This window comes from Panthera pardus, unplaced genomic scaffold, assembly GCF_024362965.1.
Source record: "Panthera pardus isolate Hobbes unplaced genomic scaffold, ASM2436296v1 HiC_scaffold_2, whole genome shotgun sequence".
In the NCBI taxonomy this organism is placed as follows: Eukaryota; Metazoa; Chordata; class Mammalia; order Carnivora; family Felidae; genus Panthera; species Panthera pardus.
The window spans coordinates 126846102-126873052 of NW_026526765.1; the positions used below are offsets into that span (position 1 = coordinate 126846102).

General features: G+C 51.4%; 1 long non-coding RNA gene across 1 annotated transcript in view; it reads right to left on the reverse strand.

Annotated features, from left to right (window-relative positions):
- Nucleotides 1-8214: 8214 nt before the first annotated feature.
- LOC109250837 (uncharacterized) overlaps nucleotides 8215-26951 on the reverse strand; it is a 102842-nt gene continuing 84105 nt past the window's right edge. The window contains exon 3 of the long non-coding RNA XR_002073213.2: nucleotides 8215-8293. This is a non-coding gene — a long non-coding RNA (uncharacterized LOC109250837). The remainder of the gene's footprint in view (nucleotides 8294-26951) is intronic.

Sequence of the window (26951 nt, forward strand, 5' to 3'; positions counted from 1 at the left end):
CAGAGTGCAGAACTGAGGGATACGCAGAAAAATACCCACCTTGAACAGGATCACCCAGGACACAAAGCAGCTGAAATTTCCCCTCGGAGAGGCTGTTTTTGCCCCGTAAATGCAGACCTTTGCTAACAGCCCCCTTGAGTATGCTTAGAGGGGTCACCCAGACTGCCTTCCAGAGTCTGCTGGGGCCCTGCACCCAAAGTCGAGCAGGGGCATCATGCGCCCTGGAGCACATGCCACAGGCACTATAATCGTGGAGGAAGAGGCCTCGGATTTCCCTGAACACTGTCCCAGCGTCGCAAGGTGAAGGTCCCTGCCACAGCTGTGGGCTTGTGACCATACTTTACTGAGGGCAGACAGTTCAGAGTCCCAGAATTACAGCCTCCAAATCTTCTAGCAGCCCCATGACCACAGCATGGGGAAACCCAGCCCTAGAATGCATGGAAGCAGATCACCTGTGCCATGCTGGCCAAAGTGCCTTCTGGCCTTAGCCCTGGGGCAGACAACTTTGGTCTCAGGGACTCAGATGTCCTACCACTCCTATTCCCACATACAACCTTCCCACCTGTGAGCCCAGCCTCCTGGACTAGGACCCTGGCTGATGGCATGGCCCCTCCTGAGCACTCCAGCCGCCTGATCAGGCTGCCCACTCAACCTTCTCTACATGCCCGCCTGTACACCCCATGCCCAGGCTGGCTAGGGAAGCCGGTATTGCTATACGTTGAAACGGCAAGGCTTCTGAAGCTTAAGAGAATAAATTAGAGTAGGCTTCGAGCAGGCTCAGCTGCAGTGGATGGACAAATTGATTTGCTTGCCATCTGGGAGATTAAATTCCACCGCCCAAAATGGCAGTGGGGTAATGAGCTGTCAGTCACACGGTGCAGTGCCAGATTCGGCGCCTAATTGAACCCCGGCAGCTCCTCATTACGTCCCACGGAGGTCATGCCCGTGGCGTCCCACCTGGAGGCAGCCCCTAAAGGCCCGGAGAGAGGTCACCTGGCCCTGTGGCACATCCCGGTTAGGGAAACGCCACCTCACGGATAGGCCAACGGTGAGGAACTCTCGCTTACTCGCGGCCTTAATTCTGGGCAAATCCAAATGACCAAGGGACGTTCACAACTTCCCCTAAACAACCTCGCTAGGCAGGGGGCCCTCACCTGAACCCTCCTGGACCTCTGGACCTCAAGTGGCCCCAGTCACTCCAGGGCCTCTACAGGGCAGCACCCAGAGCCATCAGCCACACAGCCCTTTACAGCACACAAGACACGTGCACGCACACGGCTGCCTCAGGCCTCACAACAGGCTGGGATGATGGCACAGCATTTCCGTTTGCAGAACGGTCAAGGGAAGAGGGACCCATGGAAGTTCAGAAGCTGCCTCCTGAAGGGGACATGGGCCTGGGTCCCAAGGAAGGCTGCCCAGCCTCCCCCCGCCTCACCTCCCCGCCTCCGCCCCTCTTTCCACCAGTACAGACTGTTGCACGCCTCTCTTACGTCACTTTCAGGCCACCGTGTATGCCAGTGCCTCAGTCTGGAACACGCCACGGCCACCTTTTCTTCGTCATCCTGCTCAACCCTCAGGTCTCTGCTCTCAGACCTCCATTCCTCCTCCTTCAGGAAGCCTTCCCGATCCCCTCTCTGTCTAGGCCAGGTGCCCTGTCTCGGTGCACCAGGCACACTCAGCAGCCACAACACTGTGCCTCCTGGCTGGCTGTCATGTGTTCACACGGCTGTCTCCCCATCACATAGCGAGGATCACTCACTCACACACATACCCTGAGCCCGCTGGACCCATCAGTATGTGAGGCCCTAGGCGTGCAGCAGTGGACAAGCAAAAGAAACCCTGCCCTCTGTGAGGCTGGGGAGAGGGGCCTTTGCCCTGTGGGGCACCTTCGGTGTCTTACCCCAAGGACCCAGATGGGAATCACTGCGTGAGCAGACTCCACCAGGACCTCAGAGGCTAGTCACCAGGCAGGCCGCCTGAGTCAGACAAGGCAGTGAGAAGATTGGGGAGAACATGGTCGTTCCCGAAAATCCATCCCTGTGCAAGTCAGCCAGGGGCACCACCCTGATGGATCTCTCGCTTCATGTGGGCACACGGTGGCTTCAGAGTGAAGTGTGATGTTGGCCCCAGGCCCTGGCACGGCACCCTCTCGCCACACTGCTAACCACAGCCCAGATCTCGTGGCATCTGGTGCTTCTGCTTTCTTTGGCTCTCGATTTGAAAAGGGAGTGGTCATGGGAACTTTCTGGCCAGATGCTAAATCCACGATATCCATAAACAGGGAAAACAGTAGAATATGTTTGCAGGAGAGACCTCTGAGTTATCGCAGCCAAGAGCTTCTTGCCTGCGTGCCGGGGGGCCTGGTGCACAAACTTTCCAGGCAAGGGTACTGGCCACAGGGCAGGTATCCTTGGGGGGAGACTAGCACCACTTCCTGATGGCCCAACACACAAGCCCGAGTCAGGGATCTCCTGCTCACAGACCCAGCCCCAGGACAAGCCCCGCTCTCAGTCGAAGGCCCAGATTCTACCAGCGGAAAGAGGACAAGGGACGTGTCGGCCCCTATGAGTCTCCGACGTGCCCCTGACAGGGTATAGGTCTGACCCTCTGAAGCCCAGATACCACAGCACAGCTGCAGAATCACACTGACACAGGGCCTTCAAGAACCCATCTGCCACTCGCATGCTTGTGTAGGAAGATGACAGTAACACAGCCAGCCATGACCGCGTGCAGAGGTGGCAGCGGTTTGAGTACCTGGTACACTAAGGAGTCCACGTGCGTTCTCTCGTTAAATCCTCCTCGTCACCCTGCAAACTGAACACCGTTATCCCCACTTTCTAGGTGAGGGAGCCTGGCTCAGAGAGGTGAAGTTTCTCGGCAAGCCACACAGCAGAACGAGGCATATAACCAAGACTCAGAACCAGAAACGGGCCATCTGTGAGGTCCACCCTTGTTCACTCTGGTATGCTGTCACCCCCTGGCCTCAGAAGGCACATCGCCCCATTTTACAGATGAGGAAAAGTGAGGAGGACGTCAGCGCCTTCTGCAATGCCACAGGTAGCAAGTGGCATGTCTCGTGCCTCCCTCTGGGCCTCCTGAGTAGAGACCGAAGACTCCAGCAAAGCCTAAGCTGACACAGGAACCAGCCCCACGCTCTGCTCCTCCACAGGCTGGGGACCTGGCCGGGGCCTTCCAGTAATTAGTGGGCTCTTGTTAAGACCCAGTCGCGCCGTTCTCGGGCCAGGAATTGTTTTTGTTCCCGTGCGGAGGCCCTCGCAGGAAGGCCAGGCGCACGTGCGCAGCCCCATAAATCCAGCCGGCGTCGCTCATTACAACGTTCTGCTTCACGACTCCGCCGGCCCCAGCCTGCTCGGGCTTCGCGGGCCCCGAGCCTCCTTGCAGCCAAGCTCCGCTGCCCCATGCCGCCCGCAGCCTCAGACATGAGCTCATCCAGCGCGCGGCGTGTGAGGAAGTGGCCGGGCGGTGCTCTCGGCAGCAAGGGGACAATGTGCCCATTAAGGCCGTCAGCTGTCAGTCCCCCACCAGTGCACCCAGCCCCGCTGAGGCAGGACCACCCCACTTGGGGCCCTGCCCTCGCTCCAGTTCGTGTGGACGTGCCCTGCGGTGTGGCCTGTCCACCCTGACAGTGGCCACAGGAAGTCGAAGCAGGGCAGGGAGGACTTGGGTGACAGGAGAAGTGATCTTCAGGGACCAGTGGGCCCTGAGTACCGTCCTGCCTCCTCGTGGAATGACCAACTCCCTGTGACCTCTGGGGCGGTCCTCTGGACCCTCTGAGCCTTCACTCTCACAGCTATAAAATAGGAAGCTTCTCCCTGCTCTGGCTGGGGAAACACTGCTCTGCAGCCCATGACCTTGAGCCATACTTTGGCATTCCGATAGTACGAGACCGGCTGGGCCTCTATTTTTGTGGTCTGAGAAGGGAGGAGGAGCGAGTTAAGTCACCCCACCTCTTGGGGGTGTGGTCTCATCTGTGAAATAGAGTTGGCAACACAGTGTCGGGGCCAAATACTTCCATAAATGTCGTCTATTTCTTACTATTGCTCTGATTCCCATAAAGGTTAGAAGCCAGGCACCTGCCATGGCCAGAATCCAAACTCTGGCTATGGTCAGTGTTTGACAGTAGCCAGTTCATCTTCATGTGGGCCAAGTTTAAAGGAATCTGGCCAGGTGGTTACCAATACCATGCGTAACCCCAACCTTATTGTTTGTAGCTGGAAGTGCTGAAGTTATTAGTAAACCCTTCTCCATCTGGTGCTAACACAGCTCAGAGAAGACCTAGGCCATGTCCAGTTTGGAGGGAACCTTCTAGAACCTTCAGGACCAATATGGTACACATGAACCACATGAGACTATTTAAATTAAAATTAAGTACAATTTCAAATTCAGTTTCTCATTTTTACTTACCACATTTTAAGTCCTCAGTGGGTGGGCACATGTGGCTAGTGGCTATTGTATTGGGCAATACTGTTCTAGAACCTGAGTTGGTGGAGCTCTTCAGGGTGACACTCCAAGCTTTTCATACCATTTAACTTAGCGTATGGAGCAAAAACCATGGCCAGGGCATTTCCATCCGCCAATGGTTCTATGCTACCGATAGTGAAAATCATGGTGGTAGAAATAATAATATCCATGTAGTGAACATTTCTGTGTTCCAGGCACTGCGCTGGGTGCCTCACACTCATTGCATTAAACTCCCCCTCTCCTCAAATACTCTACAGTTTGTGACCTATCACCACCTTACTTGTGACAAAATGGACTCAGAGAGAGTAAAAAATTCAAGCAAGGTAGAGAGGCAAGGCCAATTTGGACTTGAAAGCCAGCCTGCCCATCAGGTACAGAACCCACGCTAACCTTCTTCTGTGCTTTGACCAGATTTACACTCGGAGGGTAAGTGTTCTTTCCAAAAGGTTTCTATCCCCTTCCTGCCTTTCTCTTAGCTTTGAATACTTCCTGCTCTCAGGAAAGCTCATACCTGTTTGAGCCTAGGCCAAGGCTCATGCTCTCCCTTGGTTGCCGGGAGGAATACCTTGGGCTGTACAGGCCTGTGAAGGCTGCTGCTGACCACTGGGGCTGCTCTGGCCCCATCAACCACCCCTGGTGCCCAGAGGGACCTGCTTACTGGGCCCAGGCGCCATGTGGGGAGACCACAGATGGAGGCCCCCGCTGCGCTGCCACACCTCTTTGGACAGCATGGCCCAATGCGAGGGGCAGATCAGCAGAGCCAAACGGGACAGCCAGTATCAGGGAGACGCCCCAGGGTGTGTGCCTGTGAGTGGGACCAGATCCTGTGTTCCTGCCCAAAGCCCTACCTACAGAATAGAATACACTGAGACACAGCGAGGAGGACACAGTGACTGGCCAGGCCCTGGGAGTGAGCCCCAGCACATTCATTCGCTCACCCCTCCATTAGCTGTCTGCTGAACAAAGGAGTGCCAGGGTCACCTTCTGCAGATCAGGTCCCCCTGGGCCATAAAGCACCTTTGTCCCACCCACCATTCCCAAATGCCTCTCTCCCACTGTAGCCTTGCAAAACCCTGAGAGGCAGGCAGGCAGGGCAGGGAGGGCCCCCAGCTTGACAAACGTAGAAACTGAGGGCTGAGGAACAAAAGCAATTTCCCAAAGCCTGCAAACTGCCCCCTCCCCCCAACCCACAAGTCTTGACTACAGGGCTCATCACTTGATTACCAAGTCACTCTTTAAAGGGAGCATTTTACATGGACAGGACATGCCGTGCGCTCTGTGGTTCTTGTGGCCACACAAGGACCCCAGAGGTGCAAGTCCATCCTGCACCCCCACCCTCTCCAGCACCCCAGCAGGCCATCCTAGGCTTTAAGTCACCAGGGCCGATGATCAGGAAGCTCACTTAGCCAGATGCTGGGCATGTGGGACACTTCCTCTCCTGCAGTTGCTTAGAGACCCCAGGATCTCAGGCACCCCCCACTGGCCCTGGGCAAGGCCGACTCTCCTGCTGTTACACCCCAGAGAGCCAGGCAGGCCAGCCAGCTTTCACCAGGGACACACCAGAGATAGAATGCACAGGCAGCCCCCACATCCGGACCCCTCTGCCCGCTGGCATGGGTCTGCTGTGGTTGTATGAGCCAAGCTGGGGTTTCCAGGCTTCAAGCTGAAGCAACATCCGAAATGGGCTCACACCTCTGTGAAGGCGGGGGGACAGACTACACCATCCCTAAGGCCTGATCCTACATTTGTCTCGCTCAAGCCCTAGGACTCCAGTTTAAGAGGCTTTTTATAGACTCCTATAAAGGAGAAAGTGAACTTTTAACATGTTTGCACTCCGCTAAGTCAATACGCATAAAAGGGACAAGAGCAGAGTGTCCTCTGCCCAGACGCAGGCCAGCAGGGTGGGCGGGCAGCATCGGGGCCATCCCGGCCCCCACGGGCACTGGTGGTCACTTCTCCTCCCTGCGGGCCTACCGTCTGGCCCCCAATTAGCCAGCTGCCGTCCACCAGGGCCGTGCGCGGGCACTAATGAAGCCGGAAAGCCTTGCCTGGCGGGGCTAATGGGTGGCTCCTGGCCTCACTCAGCCGAGACACTCCCCCAGACGCGTGGTTTTCATGGGAAGATTGAGAGGAGCAGAAGTGCGGAAGCTGTAAAGTTTTACTGGGAATTCTCAACCATCCTCCCTTGGCCCTGACACCCACACTGCCCTTCATTTTTAAGAGAGCTTCCTTTCTGCTTTGAACTTACTCCTTAAATCTAAGCAACGCTGTGCCTGCCTCCAGGATCTAGGATCTGGGCTCGAACTCTAGACGTCCCTGCTTGCCCCGGAGGGAGGGAAGAAGACTGCTCAGGCACTCCAGAGGGCCTTCCTGCTGCCCGGCCGTGCCCTGGAACAATCCCCAAGGAGGCCATCTGCCTGCCTGCCATCATGCTGACATCCTGGGAATCCAGGTTACATGCATGAGACCTGACACACTCCTTGGGATCAGGTTTGCAGACAACGCACTCAGCTCTCTTCTCTTTGTCCGTTCATTTGTACTGCGTACCTACTGCACGCAAGCCCTTCCAAGGGCAAGCATTGTCTCAGTGGTTGAGAAAGAGGACATATGACTGCGGGCCCCTGGGTGGCTCAGTCAGTTAAACGTCCAACTTCAGCTCAGGCCATGATCTCATAGCTTGTGAGTTTGAGCCCCATATGGGGCTCCGTGCTGACAGTGTGGAGCCTGCTTCAGATTCTCTGTCTCCCTCTCTCTCTCTCTGCTGCTCCCCTGCTCACTCTCAAAAATAAATAAATAAAGATTTAAAAAGAGAGAGAGAGAGAGGGAGGACATTTGAGTCCACTTCCAGATTCGAGTCCCAGCTGTGCTGCTCACCAGCTGTGGACTTGGGTGAGTCACTTGGCTTCTCGGGGTCTACAACTTATCTATAAAATAGGAACAATACTACCCCCCTGGACACCCCCACCATGAAGTCACTGCGAATGCTAAATGGCAGGGTACATGTGCCCCAGCACACAGCAAGCACTCAATAAACGGTAGCTTAGTGCCCTAACAGCTCTGTGAGGAAGATCCCATTCTCCCCTGAGAACAAGGGAACAGAAAAGGTTAAATAACTTACCTAAGGTCACATAGGAAACAGGGACAGAACTGGATTCAATCCCAGCTCTTCAAGGCTCCAGGGCCACAACCATAAATGCTGTAATGCAAAGTACCCCAGGCATGGGAGGACAGCAAGCCCCTGAATCACTGAGAAAAACTTAGTGTCAAGAAACCCACCTAGAATTTTGTAATCAGCAAATCTACAAAGGCATTATTTTAATTTCAGCATCATGGTTTAGTGTGGCTTCTTGGTGTGAGTTAGTGACGGCAGAGAGAGGGTGGAATTATCATGTTTCCAGTGCTCAGGGGAATTGGTTTAGTGCATGGGAACAATTTATTATCTGCTGTCGGAGATCAAACCCTCACTCCACAGGCAGTTGCTAATTGTGGCTCCTGAGAAGCCGGTCCCTGCAGCATCCCAGCCAGCGGAGGCCAGGCTGATGGGAGCCCCTCTGGTTGCCCTCAGGGAGGGGTGGGGCAGGGAGGGACGGCAGGCTGGCATCTAGCTCTCTGCCACATCCTGCTCTGGAATTATTGGGACAATTGGTATCTCTCTGCAAATTCTGAGGATTGTCTGCTAACTACCTTTGTGGAATTCTTACTTTCTAAGGGAATTTTTTTTTAATAACTCACAAAACAGTTTCTCTTTGTTTCTGAATGGATCAAGGACTCCTCGGTGTGAAGTCTTGCAAACCTGCAGCAACGTTCAAGCCTGGAATCAATGAAGGGTACAAGTCAGAAGTGGATGGACCCATGGGGAATGTGTACGTAGGAGACAGGGAAACTAAGAACCAGGTACAGAGGGTCTGCTCAAGATCCAGGGACCAGTCTTCTATCAGTGCTGGAAATTAAGCAGCACTGTCTCGGTCCTTCTGCCTTTTTGTTTTTGCCCCAGCTTCCTTTATAACAACCTTGAAATGCCTAAAGCCCGTGGTAATTGTCTGTGCTAAATTCCTCTTTATCCAAAGAACTGATGTGTTTTTCTAAGTTGTTAAAAGGTCCAGGGATATGCAAACCAATCCAGTTCCGGGAGGAAGCCCTCCATGGGCAAAGGCTGGCCTGTTCAGGGAAGATTCCTGAGGCCTTAAATAAAGCAAAACCCCAAGGCTGTTTGCCTCCATCCTCACCTCCCCCGCCCCGAACGCTGCTTGTCCATCCCCGCAACCCAACAGTTCCTCTCAACAAAGCCCGCTGCCAGTTGTAGGCTCACTTCTTTAAGCCATGGTGAAAAGAGTGGTTTAGCGCTTGCTCTCGGATACACCAAAGCCAAAGGTATTTCTGAAAAAAAGCTCACAGATCCCATGGCCATGTTGGCTTTCTCTACAGCTATGAACGTGGAGTGGGCTCCCTGTGGTTCCCTGACTGCACTTGAAACCCAACTCTTGGCTGGCGCTCACCTTCCTGGGACCTTCTGTACTCTGGAGCACAGACCCAGAGCCAAAAATTATGGAAGAAAGCAACCAAAGGGAAACAAAGTGTTGTCAAAAAGTCCACAGTCCTGACTCCATAGGAAAGAAGGTGCATGGAACGGTGGTTCCATGTCACGCGTGATTACCCTCCCTTCTCTTTGCTCCTAATGTGCTGTTAGACTTAACCCTGAAGGAAACGCATGCTCATGAGGACACACGGGCTAAGGACACACCCACCCATGAAGCTCTGCTGAAGAGGGGCGGTCTGGAGCCCTGCTCTGGAGCCCACGAGGGTGAGGCAGGAGACAGATCTCTGGGGTGGGTCTAGGATACGCACTGCACTCACCGTCTCCTGCACCAAACCTCAGGTCTTAGTGTCTGTATTAGTTTCCCACTGCTGCTGTAACAAATTACTGTGAACTTAGTAACTTGAAACAACACAAGTTATCTTATGGTTCTGGGGGTCACAAGTCCCACCTGTGTCTCACTACACAAAAAATCAAGGCGTCACCAAGCTGTGTTCCTTCTTGAGGCTCAAGGGGAGAATTTTTTTCCTTGCCTTTTTGCAGCTTCCCAAGGCTCCCTGCATCCTTGGGCTTGTGCCTCTCCTCCCTCTATAAAGCCATTCCAGAAGCATCTTCTAACTTCTCTCTGCCTCTCTTTGACCTGTGCTTCCATAATCTCTTCTCCTTTTCTGACTCTGACACTCCGCCTCCCTCACTCACTGACAAGGGCTCTTGTGAAAACACTGGGCCCAACAGGAGAATCCAGGGTAAGCCCCCCATCCCAAAACCCTTAACTTAATCACACTTGGCAGGTCACCTGTGCCATGCAAGGGAACACACACGTTCACAGGGTCTGAGGATTAGGATGTGGATATCTTTGGGGGGCAGGACTCTATAGACGAGAGGGTCTTCATAGACCCTCAGGACATAATTGCTTCTCGTATCAACAAAAACAGAAAGGTAAGCTGTCATTATCAGGAAAGGATTAACAGAATCTGTCACCAAGGGAAGGAAATCCATTCAGTGATGTACAGCTTTCCCTACAAAGCTCTTGAGCTCCTAGTGTCACCTGACGAATGTGACTGTGAGAGTACCTTCTGGTCCAGGAGACACAAAGTCCCTTTCCCATGGCTGGGTGGGTCCCAGGGTCCATGATGCCCTCAGCTATTCCCCACCAGACTGCATCCCACACAGACCTTTCATAGTACCACCCGAGAAGCTTCAAATGCAAGACTCCTGCCACTTGATTTTTGAGTCCATTTTCTATGCTGCGAATACCTTTTTTTTTAATGTTTATGTATTTTTGAGAGAGAGAACACACGCACACGCAGGAGAGGGGCAGAGAGAGAGGGAGACACAGAATCCAAAGCAGGATCCAGGCTCTGAGCTGTCAGCACAGAGCCTGACGCAGGGCTTGAACTCACGAACTGCAAGAGATCACGACCAGGAGATCATGACCTGAGTGAAAGTTGGACACTTAACCAAGTGAGCCACCCAGGCGCCCCCATCCTGCAAAATCTTAGCAGACTGTGAAAAGTGGGCAGTGCAGGGCCACAGAGGGCCCAGGGAGCAGGCTCTGGACAGCCCCCAGGCACACAGGTACACTACAGCTGAGAACAACCAGCTCCAGAGTGGGCTCCAGAGCCCAGATACCCAGGATGAATGCCTACTTTTGCAGATGACTGAGCCTACAGGGCCCGATACAACCACAGTCGCAAGCACCCTGCAGGCTAGAGAATGACCAGCTATCCTTTCCCAAACAACAGGCTTGGTGGCTTTCTCCTAATTCTTTCTGGGGTCCTCACGTGTCTGTTTTCTCTCTGGATTCCCATCCCCAGGAACCCAGGCCGCTTCAGGTTAAGAAAGGCCCTTGCAGGGGCCCCTGGGTGGCTCAGTCAGTTGAGTGACCGTCTCTTCAGCTCAGGTCATGATCTCGTGGTTCGAGAGTTCAAGCCCTGCATTGGGCTCTGTGCTGACCGCTCAGAACCTGGAGCCTGCTTCCGATTCTGTGTCTCCCTCTCTCTCAGCCCCTCTCCTGTACCCTTCCTCTCAAAAATAAATAAACATTAATTTTTTTTTCTAAAAAAAGAAAGGCCCTTGGAAGCCCAAGTCAGGTTGAGGCACGGGTGCATCACTGCAGCCTCCTTGGCCTCTAGCCAGCCGATCGGAGGGGGGAGCAGCAGTTTTACTTGCCAGGCTTCTGCAGAATGCTGTGGGGAGTGGCCATCCCCTGTGACCACCGGGTCACCCCTCTGGGCCTTTAGACAGCCTCCTCCCACAGCTAAAGGGCCACAATTGCACCAACACTGACCACTCAATTTCTACACCCAAGTTCTAAGTTACTGGGCTTTTTCGTCTGGGCTTTCCTCTTGTTGCTCAGACCAGAGCCAACACAATCGGGCACCATGGGCTCCAGGGTCCCTTCAACATGGACGGCGATGACAACAACAGGTGGCATTTACTGCTTGCTTACCACATGTCGGGTCCTGTGTGGAAGGCCCTCAGCAGCCACACAGGGCCACGTACAATTGTTACTCCTGTTCTCAGAGGCAGGGAAACTGAGGCTCTGAGAAGTTAAAGAACTTGCCTGAGGTCACAAACCAAGTGACAGAGCCAGGACCCAAATCCGGCTCTGTCTGACTCCAGCGTCCGCTTTCTTAACCACTCTGTTTCCCACCCGGCCCTGGGGTTTCCCTTCCCATCACAGAACCCCACCCAGAAGTCCCAGCTTGCAGGTTGCTGGGCCAGGAAGCCTTTGTGAACCTACGGCCAGCTCCAGGCGTTGCTTGGGGCAGCTGAGCTGTCCCCGAGCACTCCTGTATGTGACAGCCTCCTGCCCCTGCTGACTGGGACAGCGGTGGGGATGCAGCCCAGGGGCCCCGTGCACCCTGAGGAGCAGTCTCTTTCTGTTCTGCCACGACCATATGCTGGAGCCTGACATGTCATGACTGCCCGGGGGTGGGGGCAGTGCCAGGGAGAAGACACGGAATGGGACTTTCTCAACGGAAAAGGCGTAAGCAAACACCACTGGGTTGGGAGACAAGATCTAAGTTCAGACTTGTGGGCTAAAGCTGTTGCCATCCTTGGGAATGAATCGTCATTAAAAAAACAAATACCCAAGGGTCCGGGGCCCAGGGAGTCACGGCCGCTAAGTGTTTGGCAATGACCCAAAAGCACAGCAGCTAGACTCATACAGAGTCTGAAACATGGTCTCCTGGCCAAGCCCCCATCCACACACACACACACCTGTCTCTCTTCCCAAAGCGTCCATGCCCCGCTCACCAGTGGCTCCAGATGTGGCCCCTCTAGCCCCAACCATACCACAGCCCCCTGCCCTCACATGCAGTACAGTATCCCGGCACCCCATTCAAGACGTTCACTTCTCTGTTTCTTTGGAACTTCTACAACCATCATGAAAAGGGGAGGGGGGGAAATTTGCCCAAAGCCCCTACTCACTGGTGCCCACCGCCACGTTGCACACACAAGCTCAGAGACTCAGGCAAGCGGAGTCGTCCATGAAAGGTCATGCAGCCTCCCACGCACCTGCTCTGGGCAGGCAGGCCTGCCTGCACCTCGTCTTCTGAAGAAGCACTGGACTGGGAGAAGGGGTAGACGTGGCTTCTCAGCTCAGCCCACCGGCTTGATGTGAGACCCTGGGTACATTGCTTGACATTTCTGAGTCTTTCAAAAGTTGTTGTGAGGATAGAGTAAGATGATAGGAGTAGACAGGCGTGGTACAGACACAGGATCTTGCACATGCCCGATAGGTGCTCAATAAATGCATGGGGGTCCCTTCCTCTTCAACCTCCTTGTGTTTGTATGCCCTATCCTCTCTCGGACAAGAAGCCCATACAGAGAAATTGGGTCTTTTCCTTCCCCTGGGTGCCCCTGCGCCGAGCCCCTGAGGCCTCTTAAGAAACAGGACCTTCTGTGTGCCCAGGGAGGACTGAGATAAGTGTACTATAGAGGGAGGCCTCCAGATCCTGCCAATGTGCTGGGTCACCCACCCACCATAATCATCCAGAAATGCTGGGTAAGACACAGTAAGCATAAATGTAAGTGTGAAGGGGAAGGAGGGAAGGGGGGAAGGAGGGAAGGGGGGAAGCAGGGAAGGGGGGAAGGAGGGAAGGAGGGAAGGAGGGAAGGAGGGAAGGAGGGAAGGAGGGAAGGAAGGAAGGAAACAAACAGGTGTGGGAAATCTACAATGCTAAGAGCTCTAGCTGAATTAAGATGCCCAAGCCATGTAAGTACGGAAACCAGGGCTGCCGTAAGGTCATCAGCCAATCCCAGAAGCAGAAAAAAAACCTCTGACCTACAAAAGAAGGAGGCCTAAACTAGGACCTCTGCCTGGACCTAGGACTCTCAAAGTTATACCTCTAGCAATCCACTCACTGGAAAAGGAGACAACCAGGAGACCTGGCCATCTCCAGCCTTGGCTCGGAGGGAGAAATACTCAGGGAGTGTCCCACGGAGTTCGTGGCCCAAGCCTGCTCTCACCTGGGTGAATTTTCATTTCCTCAGTCAAGGAAACACCAAGTAGATAGGTAGAATTCAAGTGTCTTCAGGTAGGTGACATCACTGGACACCAAGAAGAACCATTCACAAAATCTCTCCGAAAAAACGCACGCTCAACCCAGGCTCTCCAGGATCTTGCAGATTATAACTGGTTAAATGTGAGCTCACCATGAAAAATTACCAAACACCCAAGGAAAGAAACCACTATGAGTAAGAGTCAGCAGGAAGGGCAGCAAAACTGACCCCCAAGGGCCAGGGTACAGATATGAAATAAGGCCTATAAGCTTAAACACAATGGGAGAAGAACATTTTAAAATTGATCCGGTGTATCTGATTAAGAAAGGATCACCAGAAGCCCAATGAATAAATATAGCTGATGTGAGAATTAACTGGAAAAGATGTAAAGAAACAACTCAGAAAGTGGCAGAGAATGGGACAGGGGTGGGGACATGAAAGAAACACTTTAAGAATTATAGGGGTACCTGGATGGCTTAGTGGGTTAAGGGTCTAACTTCAGCTCAGGTCATGATCTCACAGTTTGTGGGTTCAAGCCCCACATCGGGCTCTGTGCTGACAGCTCAGAGCCTAGAACCTACTTTGGATTCTGTGTGTGTGTCTCTCTCTCTGCTCCTCCCCCATTTGTGATCTGTCTCTTTTGGTCTCTCAAAAATAAACATTAAATTTTTTTTAACGTTTAATTATTTGGGGGGAGGGGTGGGGAGAGGCAGAGAAAGGAGACACAGAATCTAAAGCACACTCCAGGCTCCGAGCTCTCAGCACAGAGCCCGACGCAGGGCTCAAACTCACGGACCGTGAGATCATGATTTGAGCCGAAGTCGGACGCCTAACTGACTAAGCCAAAAAACATTTTTTTAATAAAAAAAAAGAATTATAAGCTGGGGCTCACCCCCTGGAACATGCCATGAGAAGAGAGTGCCTTAGACAGCAGGTACCATTCAACCTGGGGCCCAAAAAGTACAATGACATGAACCTGACTCACAGCGTGGAGCAAAACAGAACCCTGAGAACAGACATACAGAACCCTGAGTAATAAAAAATATTTTTGTCATAAGCCACTGGACCTATTGGGAGGTATTTGTGCTGCACAAAGTAAAACAGAAATCGGCACCTAGAGGTGGAGTGCTATGCCAACCCAAACTTTGGCACAGTGGCTTTGGCACTGGATAGCTAGTGGTAAGGGAACATAAAAAGGGATAGAAACATGGCACCTGGGTTACATGGCAGAAAAATGCTGCCCACGAGATGTGGAAAACTGAATATAGACACCTCATCTATTTGTGGCTCCTGGCAGAGAAGCATCAGGAAAGATGATCCCTTGTGTGAACTGATATGACTGCCTGTACTTTAAAGGGTACTACAAGAAAGAAGTGAACTCAGACAAAGACCAACCAGTTCACAAGCAGAAGTGAGGGGTCCTGATGTCCCTGGGTTTCCAGAGTTGTGACACGGAGCGGTCTCCTCACCAAATTGAGGATGTGGCCACGAAGATGCAGATTTGGTCAAAAACCCATTGAAGGCCATGGCCTTTAAGACATGCTCAGAAGAGAGATCAAATCACAGATGAGGCCAGACACACCCTTTGCTAAAACCCAAATGGATGAAGGTCATTCCTGGGAGGTGAAGGGCAAAATCAGGCTTTCCTCTCATGGAAACCTGATTACATCAAAACACCTATAACTGAGGGGATAGAAAGAGAGACAAAGACAGAGGGCAGGGGAAGAAGAGAAGGAGAGGGAGGGAGGGGTAGACCTCAAAAGAATTGTGGGTCTGGCTTTTGGCATAAGCAGCTGGGGCTCCAAAACACTTTAAAAGGAACTTAATAGGGCACCTGGGTGGCTCAGTTGGTTGAGTGTCCGACTTCAGCTCAGGTCACGATCTCGCAGTCCGTGAGTTCGAGCCCCGCGTCAGGCTCTGGGCTGATGGCTCAGAGCCTGGAGCCTGTTTCCAATTCTGTGTCTCCCTCTCTCTCTGCCCCTCCCCCGTTCATGCTCTGTCTCTGTCTCAAAATAAATAAACATCAAAAAAAAATTTAAAAAAAAAGGAACTTAATAAAATATTAAAAATACAATACAACCAAATACATTTTAAAGGCTCTCGTGCATAGGCCACATAGGCAGCCCCTCCTTGGCTCATGATGGTTGTGCCTTGGGAAAAAAGTGCCTTCCACATGATGCAAGCTGGCTGCTGGGGCCTCTCCTGGCATGGCATACCCCCTATTACCATTCCCAAGAGGACACTCAGGCCAAATCAAAACCAAGCTGTGCCAGGCAGGGGCATGCCGACCCTATCAGAAAAGTTCCTGGCCAGACAACCCATACCTTTTTGAATGACCCTCTCCAAGTGGACAAGGCACGATTTCCCTCAACCCTCAGCTGGCCAAGGTTGTTCCAAGGACAGTGGCCAACATAAACAGCATATAAAAATGAGTCCAGAAACCAAATTTCCAGCTCCAGGATGATGACCGTCTATTTGCGTGTGGTAAACCAAACTTCCTGGGACGGCTTCCCAGAGCCCAGGGCCATCCGTCCTGCCCAGATCCCCAAGCTCAAAGGTGCCACTGGCAGTGTGGTCTCCGAAGATGACAGTTCGTCTTAGAGATCTGCCCTCACAACGACTCCCCACACAGGCCCCAAGAAGGAAGGACAGACATAGCTTTGGGGCTGAGGGGTCCAGCCAACAAAGAAATGTAGAGGCTCACGGAAAATGCGGGCTGGCAAGGGAAGAAATGGCAAAATGATTTGAGTGTGGAGGTGTGGCAGGCCATTACTCAGCTCATAATACAGAATCATCAGCTGGTATTTCCCTGGATGGCACCCCAGAAGTCACCCTCACAAGAGGCTGTCGATGGTTACCGTACTGTGCAGGTGGCACTGGCTAATCTATTGACATCTGGCAACCTCTGAGCAGCAGGGTGACCCCTCATTCTCACGGTGGTCTGTCAAGCAACCCTCCTACAAGAAAAGAAACCAGACATCTCCCCAAACCAAAGGTGGTCACGACCAATACCCAATCCTCAGGCAATCTCCCCTCTTTAGAACATTTTCGGAGCTAAAGAATAGACTGCAAGGAATCTGGGCAGACAAGAGTGGTCACAACATCCACGCAAGAAAGCTCAGGCCCCTTCCTCGCACAGCAAGTCCCTCCGAGCCAGGGACGCGGCCCCCAATGAGCTTGTTCCTGTGGCATTCCAGCCAGGGCAGACAGCATATGACAGGCAGGCGCACCTGTAGGTGGCACACTGGCAACAGCAGACAGGGACAGCTGCAAACCACCAGCAAGGACACAGAGAGAAAGAACGCAGAACTGTCCAGATGAAAAGAAACTTGAAGAGACAGTAACCTGTGACCATTCAGGAGCAAAGAGTGCTTCACACCTGAGTAAGTTCCAAATTATAGAGAAGAATGAGGCCTGGCACATTATCACATGCAAATGTATTTTAAAAATTGTGTAGGGGCTCCTGGGTGGCTCAGTTGGTCAAGCGTACAACTTTGACTCAGGTCACGATCTCGCGATTCATGAGTTCGAGCTCCCTTGATGGGCTCTGTGCTGACAGCTCAGAGCCTGCAGACTATTTAGGATTCTGTGTCTCCCTCTCTCTCAGCTCCCCCCCTGCTTGTGCTGTGTCTCTCTCTCTCAAAAATAAACATTAAAAGAATTAAAATTTTAAAAATTTAAAACTTTTTTAAAAATGTGAAACAAGTTTAAATAATTATTTTTTCCCAAATTAATTTTTTTGATAGAGAGAACACATGAGCAAGGGGGAGGGGCAGAGGGAGAGAGTGAGGGAAAGAGAGAATCCCAAGCAGGCTCCACTCTCAGCACAGAGCCTGACGGGGCTCAATCCTACAACCCTGGGATCATGACGTGAGCTGAAATCAAGAATCATCAGATGCTCAACCGACTGAGCCATCCAGGCACCCCTGAATGCACATTTATCTAACCCCATGACTCCTTCCACAGGGATCGGTTGGCGTTCTACAGTGAAGTGGAGCTTTCTCTTATTCCACACTTCCTCATTTACACCAGTGTGGGCTCATGGGATGCAGTTTTGTGGGTGTTAAACCATTACCATCATTATATATTTTGATGCTCAAATGTCCCAGATTGTGCCAATGGGAGCCCCTTCAAGATGGCTTCCGTGTCCTCTCAACATGCCCACTTCATTTGTTAATCGTCTCCTTGCTTTCTGGCAGAAAAGATTTCCAGCACAGTGTACTTTTCTTGTCCCAGCCCTGGAATCGGCCATTTCTCCAAGGATTCCTAGTCTCCTTTAGTGGAAAATGCTAATAGAAACCATTACCTGAGCAATCAGGTGTGCCATTTGTCCCGGTTGCTAGGCCTTCTAGTGGAAAGAGCTCACCAACATTTGCAAATGCAGATACATATACATATGTATATGCAATATTTACCTATATGCTACCTTCTACATTTATCTATACTGAAAACCACGAGTTTACACAGATACCTCCAATACCAGTCTAACATAACTATGTTCGTTCTCACTTCCCTCTTTCCTCTTCAGCGACTCCCTCCTCTAACACCTGGAAAACCAGCCTCCTTAACCCTCAGTGTATTTACTTATCTGCTCAATCCCTGTGTGTGTGACCAACTTCTCAAATCCACTAAGCTGCCACCACACTCAGCCACCTTCCTCCTGTGGCCTTCAACCTCCGCTAGGTCACGTTGCCTGTTGGGCCGGCACAAATGCTTTCCTTTTTCAAGTAGCTTTAGTGAATTAGAAATTACCATAAAATTAACCCAGCTTAAGTATACAACTCAAAGATTTTCTAGTCAACTTACACAACTCTATAACCATCACCACCATTTGGTTCTATAACACTTCCATCGTTCCAACAAACTTGCCAGTGTCCATTTCAGACTGACCCCATTCCTCAGCTCCAGGCACCCAATGACCTGCTTATGTCTCCACGGATTTCCTTCTTCTGGAATTTCCCTGTAAAGATAAAAATGTATCTTTTACACCTGGTTTATTTCACTTAGCATCAGGTTTTTGAAGTTCATCATGCATGATGTAACATGCATCAGCACTTCCTTTTTATTGTTACATCATATCCACTTTATAGACATGTCATATTTTGTTCATCCATTAACCAGTTGACAGACAACGGAATTGTTACCAGTTTGGGGTTACTACATACAGGGCTGCTATGAATACTCATGTACAGGTCTTTGTGTGGACACATACTTTCTTTTACTGTGGGTAGTATGGAAGGCAGAATAATGGCTCCCAAAGATGCCCAACTTACTAATCAACTAACTTTGAGAAACCAAGATTATCCTGGATTCTTTTATATGAAGTCTATGACCTAATCCCCAGAGCCTGTAACTATGTTATGTTACACAGCAAAGGGGAATTAAGGTTGCTAATCAGCTGGTGTTAAGAAAGCAAGATTACCATGGACTCCCTAGGTGGGCCCAGCGTACACACAAGGGTCCTTTCAAAGGAGAAGAGGAAGTCAGAGTAATGCTCTGTAAGAAGGACTCTGCCCACTGCTGCTAGCTTTAAAGATGGAGGAAGGAGGCCATGAACCAAGGGATCCTCTGCAGCCTGTAGAAGCTGCAAAGTTTGTCCTTGAGAGCCTCCAGGAAGGAAGGTAGCCCTGCTGACTCCCTGAATTTAGCCCCGTGAGACCCTGTTGGACCTCTAGCCTCCAAAGCAGTAAGATAATACATTTGTGTCATTTTCAGTGACCCAGCTTGTGGTTATTTGTTACGACAATAAGAGAAAACCAAGACAGAGGGTCCCTGAGTGAAAATGGTTCAAGTTATCATTTTTTGACTTCATGATGGAACAAAAGCCATACACAGTCGCTAGAAACCACACTTCAAATTTTGTACTTTACTCTTTTTCTGGGCTAGCGATAGGCAGTTACAATACTCTCTCTCACTGCTGGGCAGGGGTAGGGAGCCACAGCTCCCAGCCAGCCACGCAACCTTGAAGATAAGCCACCAGTAACTTACAGACACCCTGACCCCATACAAACCTTCTGTTTTTCACTTTCAGTACTATATATTCAATACATGACATGACATGTTCAACACTTTGTGTTACACAATTTTGCTCAACTGTAAGCTAATGTGAGTGTTCTGAGCACATGTATGGTCTGCTTGGCTAAGCTAGGTTGTTAGTAGGTTAGGTGTATTAAATGCATTTGCCACTTACGTTATCGCCAACTTATGATGGGATTATCGGGATATAAACTTGCTGTAAGTCAAAGAAGGTCGTACAGGGAGATACCTAAAATTGGATATTGGATTGGATGATAAGTTTATGTTTAACTTTTTAAGAAACTACCACATAGGTTTTCAAGGTGGCTGTATCATTTTACATTCTTATCGGAAATGTATGATTTCAGTGAGTTTCTAGAACTCTTAAATGGTTGCTTTGGACACTTTTGTCTAGTTTTATCACTGTTTTGGGGTGGAGAGGATTCGCCAAGTTTCTTTTCTCACTCCACCATACCAACACCCAATGAGTTTTTGACTGCCTTACTGAAGAAGAGAGAAAGGAGGAAAAAAGGAAACAGAGGAAAGATCAAATATTTGTAATGGGCTTATTGGCAAGACTAGAGGACAGTGGATTTCAGGGCCTCACACACTACCCCACTTCTTTTAAAAAAATTTTTTTAAGTGTTTTATTTATTCTTGAAAGAGAGAGAGAGAGAGAGACAGAGCATGAGCGAGGGAAGGACAGAGAGAGAGAGGGACACAGAATCCAAAGCAGACTCCAGGCTCTGAGCTGTCAACACAGAGTCTGACGTGGGGCTCGAACTCAAGAGCCGTGACATCATGACATGAGCCAAAGTCAGACACTCAACTGACTGAGCCACCCAGGTGCCCCAACACCAATTCTTATTAACTGTATGATTTGGGGCATGTTGTCTCACTTGTCTGAGCCTCAGTATCATCACCACAATAAATAATAATCAGAAAAAATAATAGGACACATGTCCTATGTTTGTGAGGAGGACTTAATAAGATAACACGGGTAAGGCACATAGGCAATGCTCAGCCTCCAAGCTGCTCTATTGGAAGAATATGTAATTAATCAAAAAACAAACAAACAAAACACAAAGTGTGGGTTTCTAGAAATGGAAGAATATGTAATTACAAAAAACACACAAAATGTGGGTTCCTAGAAATGTAAACCCTTGCCTGGTTGGCCTAGTTTCCAAGTTGCTCATAGATCTCAGCAAGTGAAAACGTAACTACAAAATCCGACAAGTCGTCTGTTGCCAGTGGTTATCCATGAACCATGCTCATCCACCCATAACAACTCTACACATCTGTACAAAATTCTGTTTTTAAACATCTTTTTGGTACGTCTTTTCACGTGGTCATCCAAAAAGCCCACTGGGTAGACCAAACAGGAACGATCACATCTGACAGATTAAGGGAACTGAGGTCCACAGCTGCCAAGTGATTCATTCAAGACTCTACAGAGAGAAGGTGGCAGAAATGCCGCCATTTTTCCTTTTCTGCAGTGCATGTCTCTGGTTTGCACCCAAGGGTACCTTTCCCACCTCTTTTTCACTGATATCATTTGCTCGTGGACCATGGAAAAGATCAAGGTTCATCACATCCAGAGATGCTAATAACACAGTCAACGTCCATGAACACATGCTGATTTCATTGTAATTCTGCTCATCTTGCTGGGAGCAGCCATGCATGGCTCGGTGGAAATTTAAGACTCCATTACAGAGTTAAATTGGCATTTGTTCTGAGCCCAGTGGCATTTTTGATGCATTTGTGAAAATGGAAATGAGTCGAGGCACCCAAGGCCGATTACAAAGGGCAAGTTAAACACCCCCAGAACCCACAACGAAGGCCCAGTCTATTGATTTGTGGCTGTGCCAACAGTTACCCACGCTCATCCTCCCAAGGGCAAAGCCTTCTCCTCCTCACACAGCCCTGTCCTGCCTGTCCATCTTGGACCCATCTTCACAACAACAACCTGACCTAAGTCCTATCATTCTCCTCATTTCGCAGATGAGAAAGCAGAGGTTCAGAGAGGTTAAGTGACTTTCCTGAGTCACACAGCTGGTAACATGGTGAATCCAGGCTTCGAACTCAGGTCACTGAGACTCAAAATTCCATGAGCTCGGGATGCTTCTTTCCAGTATCCCTTGCACACAGACCTCCTCTTCCCTCCTCACTAAGCTCCCTTGATCATTATATACTCCGATCTGAAGAACACAGTGTATAGGTTGGATAGCTATACAATCCTGGGGAAGGGGTGTGCATGTCAGCTCATCCAAGGCTATCTCTGTGTAACCTCTGCCCTCCAACATTCACATACAAGGTCAGTTTCTGATGTGACACCTTTAAAACAAAAAACGCTGGAGTTAGAAGTTATTTACATAGAAGAACAATGCCTGAGGGTCTCATCGAACTTGTAAACTTTGCTATAATTGTTTTTTATTGTTTTGACTTTTGTTTTTGCTGCTCTGGGAAAAGCTAATCCATTACACCAGTGATGCTTTGTTCTCTTGAGTTAAGTGTTTAACTTTGTTGGAGGGCATGGGGGCAAGATGTGAACCAGAAAGTAATATAGAACCTTGCAAACTCAAGGGAGAGGAGTCTTCAGATGAAGAGCCATATACGCCTCCTGTCTGTCTGTCTCCTTCCACCTTGATCATACACATACATGACCAAAGTTGACAGTCTAGCCCCCAAAGGACATTTCCTTAAGTTCCCCCTCTGGGCTATTCCAAAAGCCCAAGAAGATCAGGCACATTCCGCCTGGACACAGCAGTATCTGAGAGGGAGACACAGGTGTGACCCCAGAAGGGTGAAGGCCAAACATGCCTCCCGCTCATCTTCCAGGAAAACTGGAGAGAGAGGTCCTACCTGCAGCTCCCTGTCCCCTGTGGCCTTGAGCTTCTCCCCACGTTTCCACTAGGAGCACCTGGCCTCCAGGGCTGCTCCCTACATTTCCAGGGATCAGTGGGAGTGGTGGAAGTAGAGACAGGGAGTAGACAAGATTCACTGATTCTACCTTACAAGGCAGGTTATTCAGAATCATTCATCCATCCATCCATTCATTCATGGCCAGACAGCAAACTAGGAGCCGGTGACTGGCAGTAATGCAGCACTCCACAATTTCCAAAACCATTTCATACACGTTCTCTTGGCCGGCCCACACAATGTCCTTGTCTGGCACAGTAGAGATCAGGCCCATTTTACAGAAGAGCAAATGGGTATCCAAAAGTAACTTGCCCAGGTCCCAGAGCACACAGCAAAATCAGGTCGAGAACCCAGAAGGGGGGCATGCAGGTAGACCTCACTGCCTCTCCCTGCAGCACGGACAGCCTTCTCCCAATAACTAATCCCTGCCCCGAGTTCCCAGAGTAACCTCGTCGACAGGCCTCCATTCATATCCTAGTTCCACCACTGTCTAGTGGAGACCACACCTTCTCGTGCACAACTGGCCTCATCTTTAAAATGGGCACAAGAGTGACAACACCATAAGGTCACTGAAGGGGATCAAGGCGAGCTGTGTCCTTCACGGCACCGGGCACAGAGGGAGTACATCAGAGACAGCAGCCGCTCATATCCTCATATCGCAATGGCGCCGTGGGGCCCTGCTGGGCACACTGCAGGGGCTCAGGACCCTCACTTCCACCAACCAGGGCCCTGGGGTGTGAGCCCGTTTCTCCCCAGCCCCGGCGCCCCGCCAGGAAGATAGCAGGGGCTGGGAGGGAGGGAGAAGCTCAAGGCAGGGCTCCCGGCAGCCTCGCGGCCGGGCACTCCCGGTCCTCGCCTTTGTCTGTGCGCCTGTAACTGAGAGGCCCGTCTAGACTGAGCGGCTACTAGAAGTAATCCCGGGAAAATCTCCCTGAAACCTGATCCCCGCCCTTATCGAGGGCCAGGCAGATTAGCCTGATTGATTGAACGATGGACGCCAGGGCTTTAACAGGATCTCCATGTGTCTCCTGTGCAGAAGGGGCTCTGGGCAGGCGCAGGGCCCACAGTGCAGAGGAACCTGTCCTGCGGGGTCAACAGGCCAGTCGGCCTCCTTGCAGCCTGCAGGAGGAGGGGGCTGGGAGGACTCACCTCTCCCAGGGCCATCACAGCAACCCACACCAGTTCTACCGCTTAGGGGCTGCCTTCCATGATCAGGTCCCTGCTAGGACTCACGCACCCCACATGGGGAGCACCTATTGTCATCACCAATCTCCTCTTCCTCCTCCTGATCATCCCTGTTTCACGAGTGGGGGCATGGAGACTAAGCGACACCCTCCGGCTCACACACCAGAAAAGCAGCAGAATCAGAGGCCACGAGCCCTCACCCACAGTCTGGCCCTGCCCCTCGGCACTCACATAGCAGCAGTCAGCAAGCCACAGGCCCTGGTCATTGTTCCGGACGACCTTCCAATGTCCTTCGGCGACGAAGTCAGCCTCTGGGCCTCTCCAACATAACCATGGGTGCGGAAGTGCTCTGTGAGCAGCAACAGACACCTGCAAGCCAGTGTGGTCACCCAAACTGTCATTCTCTTTTGTTTTCATCTGAACCACCAAGCTTGGGAACTAACTATAAACAAAGCAATGCTGCCCCAAGCTGCCTCCACCAAGAGCCTTCCAGAGTGAGTGTCGAACAGAGGGCAAGGCCACTGGGCACACATGGCCCACCAGCTCAGGAAGAGAAGGGCTGTGCCAGCCACAATCTACCGGGCCTCACCAAGGGGAGGATGCAGAGAAACGTGGTTGGAACACCCTGTGATCCGTGTGCTTTGGGAGAGCCCGGGAGAGAGGACAGACGGCTGAGTTGGCCAGATCAAGGCCACAGACTCACCCCGGGTAAGAGTCCTCAAGTGAGCCAAACCTGACTCACCCCTACCTCCACCACTCACCTGTGTGACCTTGGGACAGTGACCTGCCCTGTCGGAGCCTTATCAGCTCCATTTCACAAATGAGAATTTCAACCCCCCACCCCCGCCCAGCTTTAAGGGGTGTCAGGATCAAAACGAACCGGTCAATACCCTACATGTTAGGCTAGGCATGGCAAGAGTCTTGCCCCCCAACCTAGAAACTCTCATGACGACTCAGAATCGATGGAACCTTAATGAACTGTTACACGAGAAAGGCCGGAAGCAGCATAGTCACGTCCTATCCCCTCCTGCAGAGCAAGTGCTCAGGAGTGCTACCTACTAGAGCAGTCCCTTTATCACTGTCTGTAGCACAGGCTGGGACAGTCTCTCCTGGGCACCACCACCTGCATGACAGGAGGGCTGCTGTGCCAGGCCTTCATACCACCGAGGAGGAAACTGAGGTCCAGGAGACTTCCCCTGAGGGCTCTGTGAAAAGGTTCCCATGGAAGCATTATCAGCTCATTAACTAGAGTGGGTAACACTGATCCCCCAGTAATACCTTGGTGAGGGTTTTTTGTTTTTTTTTTCAACGCAAATACCCAGCCAGGATCCTAACTCGTTTCAGCAAATGGCATCTGTCTCTGTGATCTTAAATTGGATAATCCCTGCCCCTCTGGTTTCCTGTTAGCCAGGTAACACCTGCGCTTTCAGAGTCCCCTCACCTGCCCTCTCACTGCGCCCCTGTGTGCGTCTCAGGTCTACCCCTGGCCAGCCCCATGTCTAACCCCAGCATCTCCCATGTCTGTACAGAGCCAGCCAGACCCTCAGCCGTGGACTGGTCCCCAATCTGCCTTCCAGATGTTGGGCCCTTGGGTCGTCATCTTTCTCTACCTGCCTCAACCCACCTGTGCACCCAGAGGCAGTGCCTTCATCTCCAAAACTGGTCAATTTCTTCCTGTACCTTTATTCCTATGCAGGGAATGGCCACTGAGGCCTTAGGGATGGGGGTCATGCCACTTGGGGCAGGAGCCTGAAAGAGTCCTAAGACCATCAAACACCTTGGGTGCTAAGGAGAGAGAGGCAAAAATTAAGTTTTCCCATGCAGGTTAGTATCACAAGCATTAGCAGAATACCCACCACGTGCCAGTCCCCATGCAGGCAGTTGGGCAGAAAGAAACATATACCTCCTAACCTCTAGAACCCCATCTTACCAAGACCATGCACGCCAGGGGCCCAAAGGCACTGAGACAGGAGATGTGATTGGCAGGGAGGGAGTGGATCCCTACAGGAGGGGCTTCTGAGAGCCTGGCAGGAGGCCTGGGCTCAGGTATTGTGAAGGACTGCAAGGTGTAAGGGACAGAAGCACAGGGTGAGAGGCCCTGGCTCAGTGGGACTCCGGGGCGGAAGAAGGGGAGCTCAAATCACAGTGTGAATTTGCACAGGGGAAAAGGGAAGCCAGTATGACTGCAGAGCGGGGCTGAGTCCCAGAAAGACCGCTCTGGTGGCAATGGTGGGGGTGGGGAGAGCAGCGAGGGGACCACAGTAATAGTGCGTTGACAGAAGGCTCCTGGGCCCACATTCTGCCCCATTTATAAGCTGTGTGACCTTGGGCAGATGACTTAACCTTTCTGAGCTACAGTCTCCGCCTCAGTCAAAAGGAGACTCCAGCGGCAGGGTGTCACATGGATTCAAACCGATAACGCATGAAAAGCATTTAGCATGATGCCTGGCACACAGTAAATGCTCAATAAATGTTTGCTTAGAAAAACAAAAAGCCAAAGGCTGGCTTCTACAGCCTCCTCCCTCCCCCATTCTCCCCAATCAATAAAAGCAGCCCTTTTATCTAAATCCCTGGGACCAAAGGGAAACCAAACACAGCAGCTGTAGCTCGGCTTCCCGAGACCTGTGCCCCCCTGCCTGGGCTTCTCCCGTTGGGGCCCACCGTGGCCGAGGAAAGAATGCTGGCGCAGTGACCTGGCCATGAACCTTCCCCCAGCCTCCAAACACGCACAAAAGCATTGCTCCTGTCTTGGTAACGCCAGCACCACCCGGCCCGGCGCACCCCGCCCCCAGGGAGCCCACAGAACCCATACGGCCCATGCAGAATTACAGACCTGCCTGGTTCTGCCGCCTGTACCGCCGCTGGGGCAGAAGGAGAAAAATGAAAGAAAAAATCCGTTCTTAATATTTATGACTCTGGTGATATTCGTGTGCACAGGGCTGAATTCCTGCATAAAGAGGAGAAATTCAATCCAGTGTAAAATGCGCTTGGTAGAGGAGGGGGTAACACAAGCTCTCAAAACCCTGAGAACTTTTGGTTGGTCTTTTCACAAGAAAATTGTGGGATCTTCCAGGTGGGCTGAGAGGTGGGGAGGCACACATTCTGCAGAAATAGGGGGGAACCAGCTTGGGTCAGGCTCCCAGGGACTTCAGAGACAGGTCCGTGCTGGCGGCTGCGGGATGGTGATGTGGCAGTGGACTGTCCCTTGCCATGGTCCTCAGCCACTGACATGCGGAACATGCCAGCGACTCATAGCGGGCAGCGTGAAGCAAAAAGGCATTTCAGAGAAAATAAAAGTGGGACTGTT